We start from the raw sequence: 16,432 nt of genomic DNA, 5'->3' as shown, positions 1-16,432 counted from the left end.
AGATCAGTGTTGTGTGATACGATGATTCAGGCTATTTATCCACTTGCATTAGTTTCTCTTGCACATTTTGCTATTAAAATCGTGCTGTATATCTTAAAGCGTATATCACACACAAGCTGATGGCTTATTAATTGAATTATAGATGTAACAGTGTTCTGTTTATAGTATCTGTAGCTTCCTACTCAAGACACTACAAAGCAGGTCTGCCTAGAATTAACTGTGTGAATAAATACTGACTGGTTTCTGTTTAGGATAAGCAATTGTTAGTTATGTAATCAATCTTAATAAACATTTATACGACACACTACTTCGCCCATCTGTGTCTCCTCCTGAAAACTCTTTGTTTCTTGTCTTCTAAGTACATTCAAGGCATTACACGGTCCTCCATGATGGAGGAGGGGGAACGATTTCCAGGTCACAATGGATGAACTGTGATTGGAGGAGTTAAAGCTACATTTAACAAGACAATTACACTGTACACCTACGACCATGATCAGCACTCTGTATGACCGATTGTACATAAATAGGGCGATGACTGCCACCTATTCATAAGGTAATAAGTTAAGACTGGTTCTCCAACTTTTTCTTTCAGGCCCCCCTTCGGAGGATAAAAAACTTTCTCGGCCCCCTTTTACCAACACGACCTCCAGAACAGAACTCTTTGGTTGCATTTACATATGACAGCTTCTTGGTTTTTGCCCAAGATGCATGGAGTTAATTCCGGCAAGGCAGTGTTTGCTTGTGTAAAGTTATGACATGCATTAGAAACACTTTTCCCTGACTCAGAACTCTTCTGTGCCCTTGAGCAGCACACTGAAACCCCAGACTGAACAAGTGTAGCTTTTATTTTGAGTAGGGAGCACAGTAAGACGCCATGTGTGCTCAGTCAACTTTCTGTGGATAATTCTCAATTTCCATGAATAATAATAATAATAATGAAAGAAAAAATCAGTCAACTTTGAATTGAATCCCTACCTCTGACACTGGCTCACTTCCCCTCATAAACCCATCTGCCATGTAAGCACCTCTGAGCTGCAGCCTGCCGCATTTCCATCACTCTCCACATTTAAAAATAAATGAGTAAATATGAAATTAATAAGCTGAAAGATTGGAGTGCCGAGCCTCTGCACACACGCGCGCTATGCACCGCCTCTGGGAGAAATGGTTCAACCACATTTGCATGGGGGAGAAAATAGCCCGGCATATATTATCCACCCACTGCTACTGATTTTTGATCCTGCTGCTCCTATCTGCCACATCTCTCATTTGGTGATACTGCCTCGCCTCATCATGATTAGAAAGATTGTTTGTTTCTGCAAATACTAACGGCTCAATTAGCTGCTGACGTGTTCACACCGCTACATAGAACGGAAGAGGACATTGCATTTTTAGTTTTTCTGATGAAAAGAAAACAACAACATGACCCTGTCCCCACAGGAGTAGAACAGATATATTAGTCATATCCTGTACTTAATGTAATTTTGCAGTGCATTAATGTTTTACTTCATCTAATGTGCCAATAATCAATGTTTTTATGTGAACATAAGCCATTAAGTCCACTGGTCAGTCGCTTGTAGTCATTCTTTCATTGCGTTATTTTGGATTTTTAGACCCCGCTTATTATTTTGCTTCAGCCTAAGTTTTCAGGAAGTTTTTTACAGCAGAAAAAACACTCAGATTAGCCTACTCTACTTTCTCAGCAGTTGGTGGAAAACTTGTGAACATAATGAAGCAGTTAGCAGCCGAAGAGCCAGACATTTCTTTTAGCTGTTGGTGACAATAAAAACTGGACTTAAATTCAGCAAATAGCCAGAAACACGACTCCAAATTACTGCTCCTGTTTTTGACTAATACTAAGGGCAGTTACCACAATATTCCCATAGGATCACCTTATCAAGTTGGTATGGCACATATCAGTAGATGGTTACATATTAAAATACAAATAAACATTTATTTCTGGTTCTGCTGACTATAGCACAGCAGCAAAGTTTTGTCATAACTTTTGTCTTTTTTGCCTTTGACACCAATTATTTTATCGCCCCACAGCGGCAGGTATGTGTACACACCAGTTAGCCACAACATTAAACCCACCTGTCTAATGGTGTATGCAGTGCTATGGAAAAGTATTTGCTGTCTTCTATTTTTGTGTCTTTCTCACATTTAAATATTCCATATCATCAAACTACAGTAGTATTTTTATTTATTAAATATTAGACAGATAACCCACACAACAAAAAAAATTACAGTTTTTCAATGAAGATTTATTGGAAGCCTGTAACACCGCTGTAAAAAAGTAATTGCCCCCCCTAAACCTAATAACTGGTTGTTCCACTCTTGGCAGCAACAACTGCAGTTAAACGTTTGTCATAGCTTGTCATCAGTTTTTTACATCGCCACGGAGGAATTTCGGCCCACTCTTGTCTGCACAGTAGTTTTAATTCAGCCACCATAGATGTTTTTTGAGCATGAACTGCTCATTAATGTTCTTGTACTCGCATCTCAATTGGATTTTAGGCTGGACTGTGACTTGGCCACTCTACAACCTTAATGTGAAAGCCAAATTAGCATCTTAAACTCTTTAAAGAGCAATGTTTGCAGTGTGGCAGGGAACCTTATCCTGCTGAAAGAGGCCATTGGGGAATACTGCTGCTATATGAAAGGGTGTACGTGGTCTGCAGCAGTGTCTAGGTAGGTGCCGTGAGTCAAAGTTGCATCCACATCTATGCTCAGAGTCAAGGGTTCCCAGCAGAGCATTTCCTATAGCATTACACCACCTCAACTGGCTTGCTGTCTTCTCTTACTGCCTCCTGCTGCCATCTCTTAGCTTCTTCTATCATAGAAACATTAAGGTTTTCAGCAGTTAGTGCTACGGTTCTGTGAGATCGGATGACACGGGCCAGCTTTCACTCCCCATGTGATTTAGTGAGCCTTGGGCATCCGTGACCCTTTCCCTGGTTCATCTGTTGTCCTTACTTGTATCACTTTTGATAGGAACTAACCACTGGATACCAGGAACACTGCACAAGGCCTCCCATTTTAGAGATGTTCTGACCCAGTAATCTAGCGATCACATTGTAAATTGGTGTAAATCAGTTCCTCAGTCGCTGCATTTTAGAGTCCTTTATTGATAACTTGACTGTAGGGATGAGAATGGGGTAGGGCTGGGGTTGTTCGCACTGTTTTATTGCATTTTATATTTTTGTAAAGCACTTTGTGTTACATTTTTGTTTGTATGAGAAGTGCTATATAGCTAAAGTTTGATTGATTGATTGATTGATTGATATGGATTAGTAGTGCACAAGACACAAACAAAGCAAGGACAAAGTCAACAATAAAAATACAATCCGTCAGTGATAAACCTGATACAAATCTGTCCTCCTCCGTAAAGTCTTGATAAAAGCCACACAACATGAATATACTGTAATTGGCCTTTTGAAACTGAAGGCACCACCCTGCTATTCACTCTGTGAAGTAGTCATATCGTTATTCAGTGTCCAATTAAAATGGCCTTAGTCTCCTCAGGAGCTCTCCACTCCTGTGAGGACCACCTGCAGAACCCTCGCTCAGTCTCAGCAGCCCGCCGTGAGTCATTAGCCTTCATACAGGCTCAAAATGGAAATGCCAGTAACTCCTCTGTCCGCCACCTCCTCTATTTTTCCTCTGCTCTCTCTCGGCTCCCATTTCTCTCACCCCTCTGCCACAGGAGGGGAAAGTTTCTCTGCTTGGCTCCTCTGCACATTTAGCCTATTTTTCTGCCTCTGCTCTCTGCAGGGCATCTGCCCCACTCCCATCTACTCTCCCTCTCTCCTCTCTCGCCCTGTCTCGCTTTTACCACTACTGCTCTCTGCTGCTACTGCCCCCCCCAAAAAACACCCTCCATCCATTCCCCACTGTGTTGAGAAGAGCAAAATCTTTGAAGGGCCTCTTCTGCTCTTAACCTCTTTCTCTGCCTCTACAAGTGAGAGTCTATTTTCAGTATTTTTCTCCCATCTCTTGTCCTTAGTGTCAAGACAGTGGTGCCAGCCAGGGCAAGGTATCGGTGGTCTGACGGTGAAATGAAAAAACGGAGTGAGATAAAACCCCCACTAGGCCGGAATAACCAAAACCAATATTTACTGGGTATTTTCAAAGTCATGTTGCTGTCATTATACAGTAGTAGTAACTCAGGGACTTTTCCAGCTAAATCCTGCAGGCCGTACACAGTTAATAAAAGCTATAACATCTCACAGGGAATAAGCCTGTGTTGAAAATTATTATTAACCGAATGCTGAAAGATCTAGATAGGCTTGACTGCTATGGAAACAAAACCCAGCATGTATATCTGCCCTTACTATGAATAAGATAAGAGCTTAAAAGATAAAAGTAGTGAAATTCTCCTTGCTCATAGGATTATGGCTGCTGACCTGAATGCACTGAAAGGAGATCCAGTAGTCTGTCTGTAGCACTGATCATTCTGACACTAAATGCAGACACAATGATTATGCATAGTCATACAAATCTTCTCATGAATCATGATGCATATAAACACTTTGCACACGTCCACATCGATATAGAATAAAGTCAGCACCACAGACCAAGCCAAAGCTGGATAGACACATTTGAAATGTCTAAAAGCAGGACATTTTATTTTCGTCATGATTTTGGAATATCTTTATTTCACTCATTTCAGTTTTTCGAAATCCTCAAAGTCAAGTTTTCAAGTTGCTATTTGAGGATGTAAGCTCCCCTCGTAATTCAACAGTGTACTAGTGGCAGTGATTACACGCTGATAGTAGTGCTATGTTCCCAGTGTGAGCCATCTTTGATTTAGCAGGCACACATCTGCTAATACGCACTAAACATGAAGTGGGAATCAACAAAACTGTTTGGACACGTCCTAATTTAATGGCAGTCTAATCAATAGTTGCTGAGATGTTTCAGGACGACTCCACGTGCATGCAGATATCTTAAAATCAGATTTTTCTTCCTTTCTTCTTGAAGAAAAATCTCAGTCACGGTGAAAACACAAAAAAACATGATTGACGAGCCATCAAGAGCGTGTCAGAATAGCAGATACCACCTAAACCCTGAAGCAATGTTGGCCAATCAGACGCCTGATAAAAGCTATCATTGGTTCTGATAGGCTAGCAACAATGGTGCATCAAGGAAGAACAGGGAATGGTGTTGACTGATTCTGACACTACTGCATGTCAATATTGCAAACAGAGTTTCTGAGAATTTTCATCTTGGAAGGGCTTTTATAAAGATCATTGACCTGAAATTGTGTTTTGCTCATAGATAATGCTGCGTTATAGTTGAGGAGGTTAGGAGCAGAGTGGTCTAACCCACAACCCAAATCTAGCGTTACAGTGGCGCTTTGAATGTTAAACCATTCTTGAAAAGACAAAACTTTGAACCCATTTTTCTCAACTACAGAATGTGGGTTGGACCACTCTGTTTCCAAACCCTTCCATTTCTACCCATGTATGTGTGGACAGCAGCGTGGGTTTCATTTCATTGAGCAAAGACACTCAAACCATCAGACATGTCCTGTAGTGTGAATTTCCAGCTGAAGAACTCACAGAACAGTCGAAAAAATAGGAAGAAGAAGATGAAGTTTGGGTTTTCAAGGTTTTCTTAATTTCTATCACTGCAAATCATTTAGAGTAATACATGAGTTATCAGAATTTCTGATAATTTGTGATTTGTGTGCAGCTCCTGCTTCAAGGACAGACAGTTAATTAACTCTGTGTATGTTCACTACATTCTCAACTGGACTCATCTTTTTGATTCTTTAAAGTGTTTCACCTCTCCTCCAAGAAGTTTCACAGCTGATGAAGAACTTACTGAATCAATTTGAATATTAAATTGTTATCCAACTATTTTAATTATCAGTTTAATCATTTAAAAAAAAAAAACTTATCCTAACAAAGTCAGAGTTTTTTCTGCTTTCTTTAATGCCCATTGACAGGAAACTAATTATCTTTGGATTGTGGACAAAACAAGATATTTATGAAATTGTCCAGGGCTTTGGGAAACACTGTTGGACAATTTTCACCATTCTCTGACGTTTTATTGACCAGTCAAGATCAGTCAGAGTAATTGACAGATTAATCGGCTGTGAAAATATCCGATAGTTGAAACCCTACTACATGCTGCTCCTCTAAAAGGCTATAGGTTTAGCTGATAGCATGATGTGATGCCATAAAGATTTGTGTTACATTTCATTGTTTAGGTTACGAAGGTGAGTAAACTGTACATTATAGTGTAGATAAAAACCGAAGGACTTTAGTTGCGTTTACTGTCCATTACTTCCCTGCAGGGGGTGAACAGTATCGACCCCTTCGTCTTTTCACCTCTTACTGTGAGGAGCAGTCGGAGCACCTACTGTGTGAACTAATCTATGTTTCTCTGCCTCTATCTTAGTTTCTCTCGCTCGCTCTCCCTCCCTCTCCGTCTCTCTGAGGTCCAGAATGCCGTCATTAGCAGTCGCAGCTCAGAGTGCAGCTCGGTGGAGCCCTGGGGCCAGAGCTTTGTGCCTTAATTACCCACCTAATGAGTCACTGGGAAAGTCACTGGGCCCGCTGGTGCCTCCCCCTCTCTCTCACACAAACACACTCTTACTGTATTCACTTCATTCCCCTTTGACTTATATGCTTAATCACTCATTTGCTCATTGGCACACATTTGCACACTTGCACTCGCTCCATCCACCTAATGACTGCAGTTGTGCTCACTCACTTGCTCGCTCGCTCACCTTCTCACTCGCTCCCTCATTTACACTTGCATACTGTATATTTATTCACTCGCTTGCTTGTTTGTTTGGGCCCTCACAGTGTGTTCTACATAGTCGACTACATCTGACACTACCGTTTAGCTTTAAAAAAAAAAAAAAAGTGTTTTCATTCAAATCCCCGTCCGCACTTAAACACCTAAACAGCTACTGCTAAATCTTCTTCCTCCTCTTTCATTTGGCAACAGCAACAAAACTGCATCACAGCCAACATATGGTGTGGAGCTCGACTGACACAGCCCAGCTGAGTCTGAAAACTTCTGTTCTCTCCCCTCCTGGTTGCTCTGCAATCACCCACACTGTGTTTAAATACAGATGAGTCCGAATGTAGCTGTTCTTATCAGAGCGTCACGATATATCAAAATTGTGATTTGCACATGCGCAGTATTACCGGGCAAGTTATGTTATCATGCTGCAAGTTTTTTGGTAGCTTGATACAGAACAAACAAACCCCAAAAAAACCCACAAGTTATTCTTTTGATGATTAATTTACAAGTCTGTCTGATCATATTTTGAGTTTGTTGACATACAGGCTCCACATGTGAACAGCAAAATAAGCAAGCAACAGGAGAGAAACACCAAAAAAGAAACCTAACACCAGCTGCATAGAAACTGTTTCAGCTACAGAAAGGATGATGTAACCAAAACCAAGTAATCTATCAACAATGTCTTGCAGTAGCCACCACATAGAGCATTACGTCTAATTTGTTTAAATCAACACCATAAAGCTTGTATAATGTAAAGCCAGATCTCAGTGCTATCAAAAGTAAAAAAAACTATTGTGGCTGTCTTTGTCTCTGTTACAACGTATGAGAACGGTTCCAGATTTTTCAGCCTTTATAGAATTTGTTTCAGAATGATTATGTCTTTCCAATTCAAGGTACTCCTCTATACTTTCATATCAATATATGTTCCAGAAAAACCAAATATCTTGATATCAGTTTGCTCCTATATGGTGCAGCAATAGTTCTCATGAGCAAGACTTTCTTTTGTAAGACAGGAAGAAAAATAAAAGTCTGATTTGCTTGCAGTTCACAGATTCTGTCTGTCACTTAATAGTGGCATTAAAAGGCTGTGAAATCAACACAATAAACATAGATAACAACAACTAGGCCGATAACACCGACTATCTCCAGTGACAGACTATACTGGCATTTGCAGACAATGATCACAGTGAGGTTAGTTACCGTCTTACGGACACAGAGCAGGTTTATCGATTTGAAAATACTCAATTTTCCTGCTAACAGCCTAAATGTTAGCTCAGCATTCTGAGATGTTTTTGCTCTGTAGCCTTTAAAAACAAATACAATTTTGGTGAGGAAAATTCAGCTGTAACTGTGTGCTTCCAGATTTAACCAGTCAGGTCAGACAAATTCATACATTTCACTGAAGCATTGCTTTGGCAAAGAGGGCTGGGACCAAATGGGATGAATATTATTTTATTATTGATAACTTTTACAATCCTTCCTCACAGCATCATGAGAAAAAACTAGACTTTCTGGATGGTCTTCTCACTGATATCGGAAGCAACGCGCCCTAACAGCACAGTTGCTGGTGTTAATCCCTTGTTAGTCTCTTGCTCTCGTTTATTTATTCACTGCTTTCCCAACTTAATCTTTTTTACCGTTTTTGTATTGCTTTTAATTGCACTCCCCCATCTGCTTCTGCTCGAGAAAAGCAACCGAAAGCATCAAAGTTCATCAAATAAATTAATATATCATTGCAGCACACAATTTCTTGCACACGCACAGAGACTCGGGACACATGCTCTGCCTGTTCTTTCACATCTCCGGTGCTTTCACATTCTCACAGTAACACTCAGTCTGATGGGATCACACCTGCATGGAGAGCAGAACAGTCTGCTCCTGTTGGACATGATGACACTTGCTGTGCTAATAATGTGGGATTGAACTGCTTCTACGGGTACGAATCCCAAGGCCATGAAGTGTTTTTTTTTTATAACCAGTCCAGCCATTAATACTACACAAAAAACAAACAAAAGTTAATCATGTTTTCAGAGTGGTATTGATTTTCATATCACTCACATCAGTCTGACATTATTCGAAAAATGAGTTCCTGCTCTAATGAAATCATTACCAGAGTGAATGGATGTGAAATTGCACAGAGATATTTGGCTGTTTTCTCTGACCTTTGCTTTTAATGAACACAGGATTGCTTGGGAGTGACAAATCGGAAGCATTTATATTTTGGGGACATAAATTATGGATGTACACATGATGTAATATGTGAGTGATTTAGTTTTCTGCCGACAAATCCTTGCTGCTGCTGCTGCGGTTTGTGATGTGTAAAACCCAAACCTCCATCTACACACAATAACCAGGAGGAAAATGGTAACCGGAAAATTGTTGGAGCGTCTGCCCCGGGGAAAAATTCAAACTCTTGACTGGGGGAGCGAGGAAAATCTGGACTCAGGAAACAAATGAGATACGCTTTTTTTGCTCCTCCAACAACTTCTGTTAAGATGCCCTTGAGCAAGGTGCTTAACGGCCGACTGCCCTGATAGAGCTGCTGACTGGCACCAGACTGTGGTTCTACTGGGCAGCTCCCAGGTCTTAATGTCCGTAACTGAGTGAGTGTGAAGGACGTTGCTGAATAAGAGCACACAGCCAAGCTTTTCTGGGTAAGTAAAGATAAAAACAAATAGCCTGGATGGTCAGCTAAATGCTAATGCAATTGCTTTCTCTTTGTCTAGACGGAGCATTTAAGGCTGCTCGGACAAATTTGTAAATACATATGCGTCTCTCAATCTGTGTCCAGAGCTCCAGTGGAAGCTTTTACTGGAGATGGAGAGAAAAGCAAGCCAAATTCATCCACTGTTCCCTCCAATAAATGACTGGAACGCTGTATTTTGAAGCCGCATGGCTAAATGAAAAGGCGCCAGATGTCTTGATGGGGGAAAACTACCTGTAATTTGTTCAGTCAGTAAAAAGGTTTATATATAGACAGAAAAAAAGGTCTGAATTGTTCCCTGTATTTCATTCTCCCTCCCTCCCTTTCTCTCAGGAATTCAAGTGAGCCTCCATCACCCGTCCTCAGGCTGACAGGAGGCCTCCAGAGTGCATTTTGTCCGCTCGACGCCTCCTCCTCCGCTGACAGCCCTCAGTTGCCTGGAGACGTCGCTTGAGAGACAAGCTGTGGTAAATGAGCAGGTTCTTGATCAAAGTCCACGACGGCTCGACTGCTGCGTTCTCAACAGCACGCCGCTCAGGTGCCGCACACCACACTCGCTTCCTGTTCTCTGCTAACTACAAGTTGTGGGCTTTTTCCATACAGTACACCCTGACATTAGCCTCCTGTCAAAAATCACATTTGAAGCGTTTTCTGCCGAGGCGTGCTGGCTTGATTGTGGGGTTTTCTTCCATTAGCAATGCAAAAGAGTGCAAATTTGAATTTTAAAACGTGGGGTTCTGCGATGATTAAGCTCTCTGACAGGCTTGGGATGTTTTGGTGGCACCGTAGGTCTGCTATTAGATGCTTTGTGCTGTTGATTGTGGCGCATAATTTGCTCTATACTCTGAAGGCTCCACTCAGAGCAAACAACTGGTGTTACTGTTGATGTCACCTTTCGAGCAAAAAAAGGAAAAAGTTAGTTCATGACTGTCTTATGAATTCAGAAATCTCTTGAGCTTTTTGTTGTATTCTGACGGGAATATTTCAAGTTGTGGTTGTAATGTAGTTACACAAGTTGGTCGTACTTCAGCAGCAAGTAAAAGTAAAGATGATTTTGACACAGAGCCCTTGTAGTATCTGTATTATACAGAATTGGGCAGCAGTGTTGCTACAGGAAGCAGCATTTCTAGTATAGCGTCATTTCTCAGTAGCATGGCGGTTGTGGTGCTGTTTTCCAAATCAAATAGCTGTTCAATGGGTAAGCTCTTTCATTGATCAAGTATTGCATATCGTCCGCAGAGGCTACATTTTCCGACCACTGCTGAAGCGATAAACACAGCAGAGCTTTGAGTAACACAGAAGTAAGGATCAGTAGTTGACATTACCGCCAAACTTGAACATTTGTAACAGGTGGCAGCTTGTCAACAGCTGACTACTAGCTAGCTACATAATTTTCACTCAGTAGGCAGTAAAAGAATGGAATTACACACAAAAAAATAGTAATAAAAGTAGCTTTTGATGTAGTAAACTAATGCTGTAGTTTCCAAGTAGTGAAGCTTAATTTAAAGGTGCAATATGCAAGATTTTGAACAATAATATAGCATTAATACACCAGTAGGTAACTATCTGCGATGCAAAGATAGAATGGAATAATGGCATCTTTAGTCACCCTCACAGTGGGCTGTAATCCAAGCTTCTGTGTCCTACATTTCGGTAGATGACCAGCCTTGTGTGCCTTGTGGCTGAATACTGGCTGCCATGTTAGTTCATGTGAGTCCCTCCCTTTGAAATTGTTGACTCTCACCTCACTTACAAACAGATGAGGAGCCAAGAGTGTATCCTACTCTATCCTCATAACGCTTGTTGTAGCTCACAATGATAGAAATGGTTTGAAATTTGACAATTAAATAGCAAATTTAACTAACATAAACCATAATTCGCAGGTCTGCGAATTAGCTGTCAGCTATTGACCTATGAACATGACATCGGTTAATGTAACAATGTTTGTTGTTCTGTCCTTATCAAATAAACAAATAAACAACAATAAACTCCCTATTTCCTTTGGATTGAGACATGTACATGAGCTTCGATATCTCTAAATTTATCACTTGCGTTGTTTTCTCTCATAGACAACTGCATTAACTGGTAATTGAAATGTGTAAATATTGTATATTGAATTTTAATTACATTTAGTATTCTGTAGATTTTAAAATTAGAAGTTTTTTTAAAGTATTATACAGCAAGATTTTCAGATGTCTGTCTATCTGTCTGTCTGTCTATCCGTCTGTTTATCTGTCTGTCTATCCAAAAATAAATAAATTAACAAAGCCAGCAACTTGCTCGTCGCAACAATCAGCTTTTCAAAAAAGTGGCCGCTGTCTTACTTTTCCTTGAATCTATCACGGAGGCAGTGGTAGCGGCCACTGTTCTGTCTTTGAATGTTCTGTAACAGCATTACGAGGAAGACGTAGCTGACATATCATTGTCTGAGCAGGCAGGCAGATCATTCACCACTTGAAGAGTTAGTAGTCTGACCTTCTTGCTGTCGCTATATAGCTCATCAATGTCCTCGTACAAGACAGTGAGCCCCACATCCTTTTCGATGGTCATGTCTGTGCCTTGTATAGTAGTTACCATCAGTATGTGATTGTGTGGCTAAAAAATGTCTAAAACATCTTTGATATGGGATTTTGTGCCACGAGCACGGCTGTATATGTTCGCTTACTTTAGTACTGACTATTAAGTAGAGAAAACTGGCTTTCTTTAAGCTCCTGAGGACATTTGATGACCGGTCATGACATGTTACAGAGAGAGAACAAATTTCCATTTTTATGCTCTATATTGTTGGAGGAAATGACCACCGCCGTCCCCCTGCAGTTATTTCTTGAATGAGTAGCAAATTTGAAGTGCTTAGAATAAAAGCACTATATGAAAATGCAGTCCATTTACCATTCCATATCAAAGGTACTCATTATGCAGGAAGAATGCCCCCTCTCTGAGCTGCCGCTTGTCTGTAAATCTCTCAATGGCAACTGTCTTTTAACCTCGTCAACCTCTCAAGTCATCAGGTAGAGAGCTGTTAACTGTTCCCAAGCAAGGAGCAGCATTTAATTACTGTGCACTGCAGGGCTGGAACAGACTTCTAAAAACGGCTTTCTTTTACTTGAACCACCTTTAAATTGATCTTGTACTTTAACATTAAATACTGGTAATTATCTTTTTGTATTTGGTGTGTGACGTAAAACACTTTGAATTACCCTTGTGTGTGAAATGTACTTCGCAAAGAAACTTTCCTTGTTATTATATTTTACAATAAGCAAACCGATTATTATTACTACACCATTATTGTTGATGCTGCATTCAACAATACTCATTACAATCCCTATTAGGAGTTTAGTGTCTGGTGTAATCCTGTGCATTTAATGATAACAGATCGGAAAAACAGGCAGTGCACACTTGGTCACACAGACACACACTTAAAAGCACTTTACCTCCCAGCCCCAAGACCTCGACATTCCTCCACTGAAACGTCTGCAGCGAAAGCTGTGCTTTCCTCCTCAATTACTTTGTAAGTCCTGATGGGAGTAGAACCCAACATGTCACTTCAGATACTCTGCTAGCAGAAAGCCTGTCCAAACTACCTGGCTGAGAGAGGTTCAGTGTCAGCATGAAGCGTAGGTGTGAGAAGGAGGTAGCTTTAGGACATCACCATTTGATGCTGGATATGTTGTAATCTAGATTCAAGGAAACATCTGGGAATGTTTACATGTACTGTAGGAGCTCACTTGTCACACTCTCCTTTCTTGTTTGACATCTCGGCTACACTTTTGCTACATGGAGTTGTAGCTGTAACGAAAATCATTTTCTGCTGGAGTGCTTGAAGACTGAGAAACAAATTTTTAGTGGGTGAACACAGGTCAATGAAATCGCACCAGAAAAGGACATAAATGCCACCGAAAACTAGATCAAAGGAACCTGTAACTCTCAGTGTGACACTAAATATGTTTCTTTTTTTAAAGACTCCCCAACCAACTGTTAGCCAGTCTGTTCCACACTTACAGGATGAGGAGGGAGTCTAAAAATAACAACAAAGTGTGGAATGGTTTCAGGCTTGCAAATTGCTCTTGAGTGTGAAACTGTACATGAGCTCTGGTGACCTGTTTGTTGCAGAGCAACAGAGTTTAAAGACCTTTTCTGCCCTGAGTCTCTCAACATCGTCCTAACATTAAACTTTGGCATTTCTTCTTCTTTTTAATCTCACATCTGCTTTCAGAATAGGGTGTGACCGTGAAATATTCAGGGTGTATCTGTTATTCAGACTAGAGTTTCACACCTAATCCATCATTATCTCTCTTCATGTTTCAATAATGCAAGCCAAATGCTCCTGTTATGTGCAGCGGTGGAGGAGCGTGCATGAGGTAGCGATGAGTTGCCTGGACTAAGCAGCACCATACAGTACTCTACAGTTACATGCTGCTATGAAGTATTTGATTATGGTTAGAGTATAATTTGAGTTTAGTTTGTAACAAATGATAACATACAGGTTTTGTGAACAACACATTCATCCTACTGTACCAAAAATGTAACTGAAACAAAAAGATGCAATACGTCTGCATCTTCCTATTTTAAGCCAAGTAACTACATTATACAATGAGTGAAATCAGGTGTTTAAATCAGTGTTAAAATAAATAAAGTCCTTGTAAAGCTGTCATCGTAACCTACAGTACTGGGCAAACCATATTCCTATTTGATCAAGCCTTAGTGGTTTTACAAGAAGTTCTTTACTTGTTCTTTCAAGGTGCTTCTACTTCAAATTACACAAATATTCTGTTTCAAACTTAGGCTAATTATATTATTTTAGGGTTACAGTCTATCCACAAAAGTCTGTTCAGGAAAAGTCAATAAATCTTATTTCCTGGCAGGTTTGAACTATTTTAATGTCACTGATCTAGGAGAAAACATCCATCACCCTAGATGTGGACAACATTACTGATCAATATCAAGTGTTTAACAAGACTAACAAGATACCAAAAGTGTCTGGCAGCATCATCTTGGTGGGAAATAGATGCTTCTATAACCTCCGTAGCAGTTCGGCAAGGCTGTGCTTTGGCACAGTTTTGTGCTAACATTAGCACAGCTAGCCTGCACAATGTGACTTAGTTAACATGCTGACATTTAGTAGGTGCAATAGCTGCAGTTACATGGACGATATTCTGGTATGTCTAGACTGATTGAAATCATCAGGCAAGACATACCAACTTAAGTGTTGATTTTGATGCTAAATAAAGTGATAGGATGTGCATCGACATGATTTGTAACTTTTCTGACACACAATAAGTGTTTTTTCCTGCTGTTGGAATAATTTATTCAGAAATTTTAATTCATTCAGTAGAAGAAAATGACTAACATGGACCCACATTGTACCCTGAGAGGATTTTTGGTCGTTTTCTTCTGGTCGTTCTAAGTAAGCAGCAATCTCTGCACCACATAATTCCCCTGCAATCTTAAAACAGAAGGAGAGTGCAAGAGGACCTTTACAGCTCATCAAGAACAGGAAATTTGGTGCCCCCGGCAACTGCTGTCACAATGGTCACATCAGAATTCATGTGTTTGTTTTTTTTTACATGTTATTTTACTGCATGTTTTTCCTAACAGCATCATTCAGATTTGGCACATCACAGCCCAGTAAAAATAAACATGGAGGAGAACAACAAGAGACACGGATGTTTAAAATTTATTGGACATTTATGGAGAAGCTTCTATTCGAGGCAGACTGGCAATAATTTAATCCTGGACAAGCCTGTTAGCTCAGTTATGTCATCCATGGTTGTTGCACACATTATTGTTGTTATTCTTGTTTGCATACAGGTCACCATTCATTTAAATCTGCACATGCATGGCTGTTTGGGACCTGAGCAGAGATGCAGAGATGTGCCTTACAAGCAGAAATGTGAAACATCAACACAAAAAGAGACAAAATTACCCAAATTAACTGTTTAAACTCCAAAACCTGCCAGCAGGTTATCTTTTCAAAAATCAGCAGAATTGCACCTTTTATTAGAGCAAGAAAATATAAAATCACAAAAAATGTTGGATTTTGAATTTTCCAGTTGTTTTTAAACTAGTTATCTGTGACATACTCTTATCAGGAAACGTGTCTAAATGTAAGCCTGAAATTGGGATGCTTTGTGAAAATCACCTTATGCCACACACCTCATTTCATAGTTTGCCTTTTTTTTTTTTTTTTTGCCGTAACCAAATCCTGCAAAAATCTGCACTCACCACATTGATAAAGCCCTTAGTGACTCAGCTGCAACCAAGAGTCACATGGAAAAATTTAGGGACCTTTTTTATTTGCTCAACTGCAGAGTTTGTACTTTCACAGAGCAGACAGGAGGAGGGAAACAATTAAACTGTAAAAATAATAAAATATCTCTAGTATGTAGTGTCACAATTTCTTTTTCCAGTGTTGGTAACACTTCTCAGCACTTGGAGAAATGTCTTACAAGTTGATTCCAGGTTTCTGTTTGTAATATTTGTCAAAGAAATTCAGCTTTACTTTTTTTTTGCCTTTTTCTGATTGATGACATTATAGCTTTGTTATACTACGCAAAAGACTTTTTTGAGTTCTCTCTATTTATAGCCATAATTGTGCTATTTCGATGGAGATTTAGGACTTCACATTGCAGTGAAACACGAGCCCACATTAGACCAAAATATGACAGTAGCCCAGAAACTGCTTGAAGTTTCAAGAGTTAAGACCTGCAGTATGGACATAGTCCTACTTACTGGAATTCATCTCATGGGGACCATGATTGTCTAGTTTAATGACGATCTATTCAGTAGTTTCTGTCTCAACCAAAGCTGCACTGCTGGCACAGCCACAAAAAAAAGTTAATTTCAGCCTCACATACTAACAAAACAATATATCATCTAATCCTAATTCAGACTTTGTGGTGGAGGAATATGGATGGATGGTTTTACACAATTGAGATTTTCACTGGGGCCGTGCTGGAGGGCCACTGGGAC

General features: G+C 40.1%; 1 pseudogene; it reads right to left on the bottom strand.

The window, feature by feature from the left end:
- LOC110954857 (raftlin-like) overlaps positions 1 to 16,432 on the bottom strand; it is a 135,462-nt pseudogene that overhangs the window by 85,511 nt on the left and 33,519 nt on the right.

The sequence above is a fragment of the Acanthochromis polyacanthus genome, chromosome 12, assembly GCF_021347895.1.
Source record: "Acanthochromis polyacanthus isolate Apoly-LR-REF ecotype Palm Island chromosome 12, KAUST_Apoly_ChrSc, whole genome shotgun sequence".
Classification (NCBI taxonomy): domain Eukaryota; kingdom Metazoa; phylum Chordata; class Actinopteri; family Pomacentridae; genus Acanthochromis; species Acanthochromis polyacanthus.
Note: the sequence above shows the minus strand (reverse complement) of the source record. Positions and strands in the feature narration are given on the sequence as shown.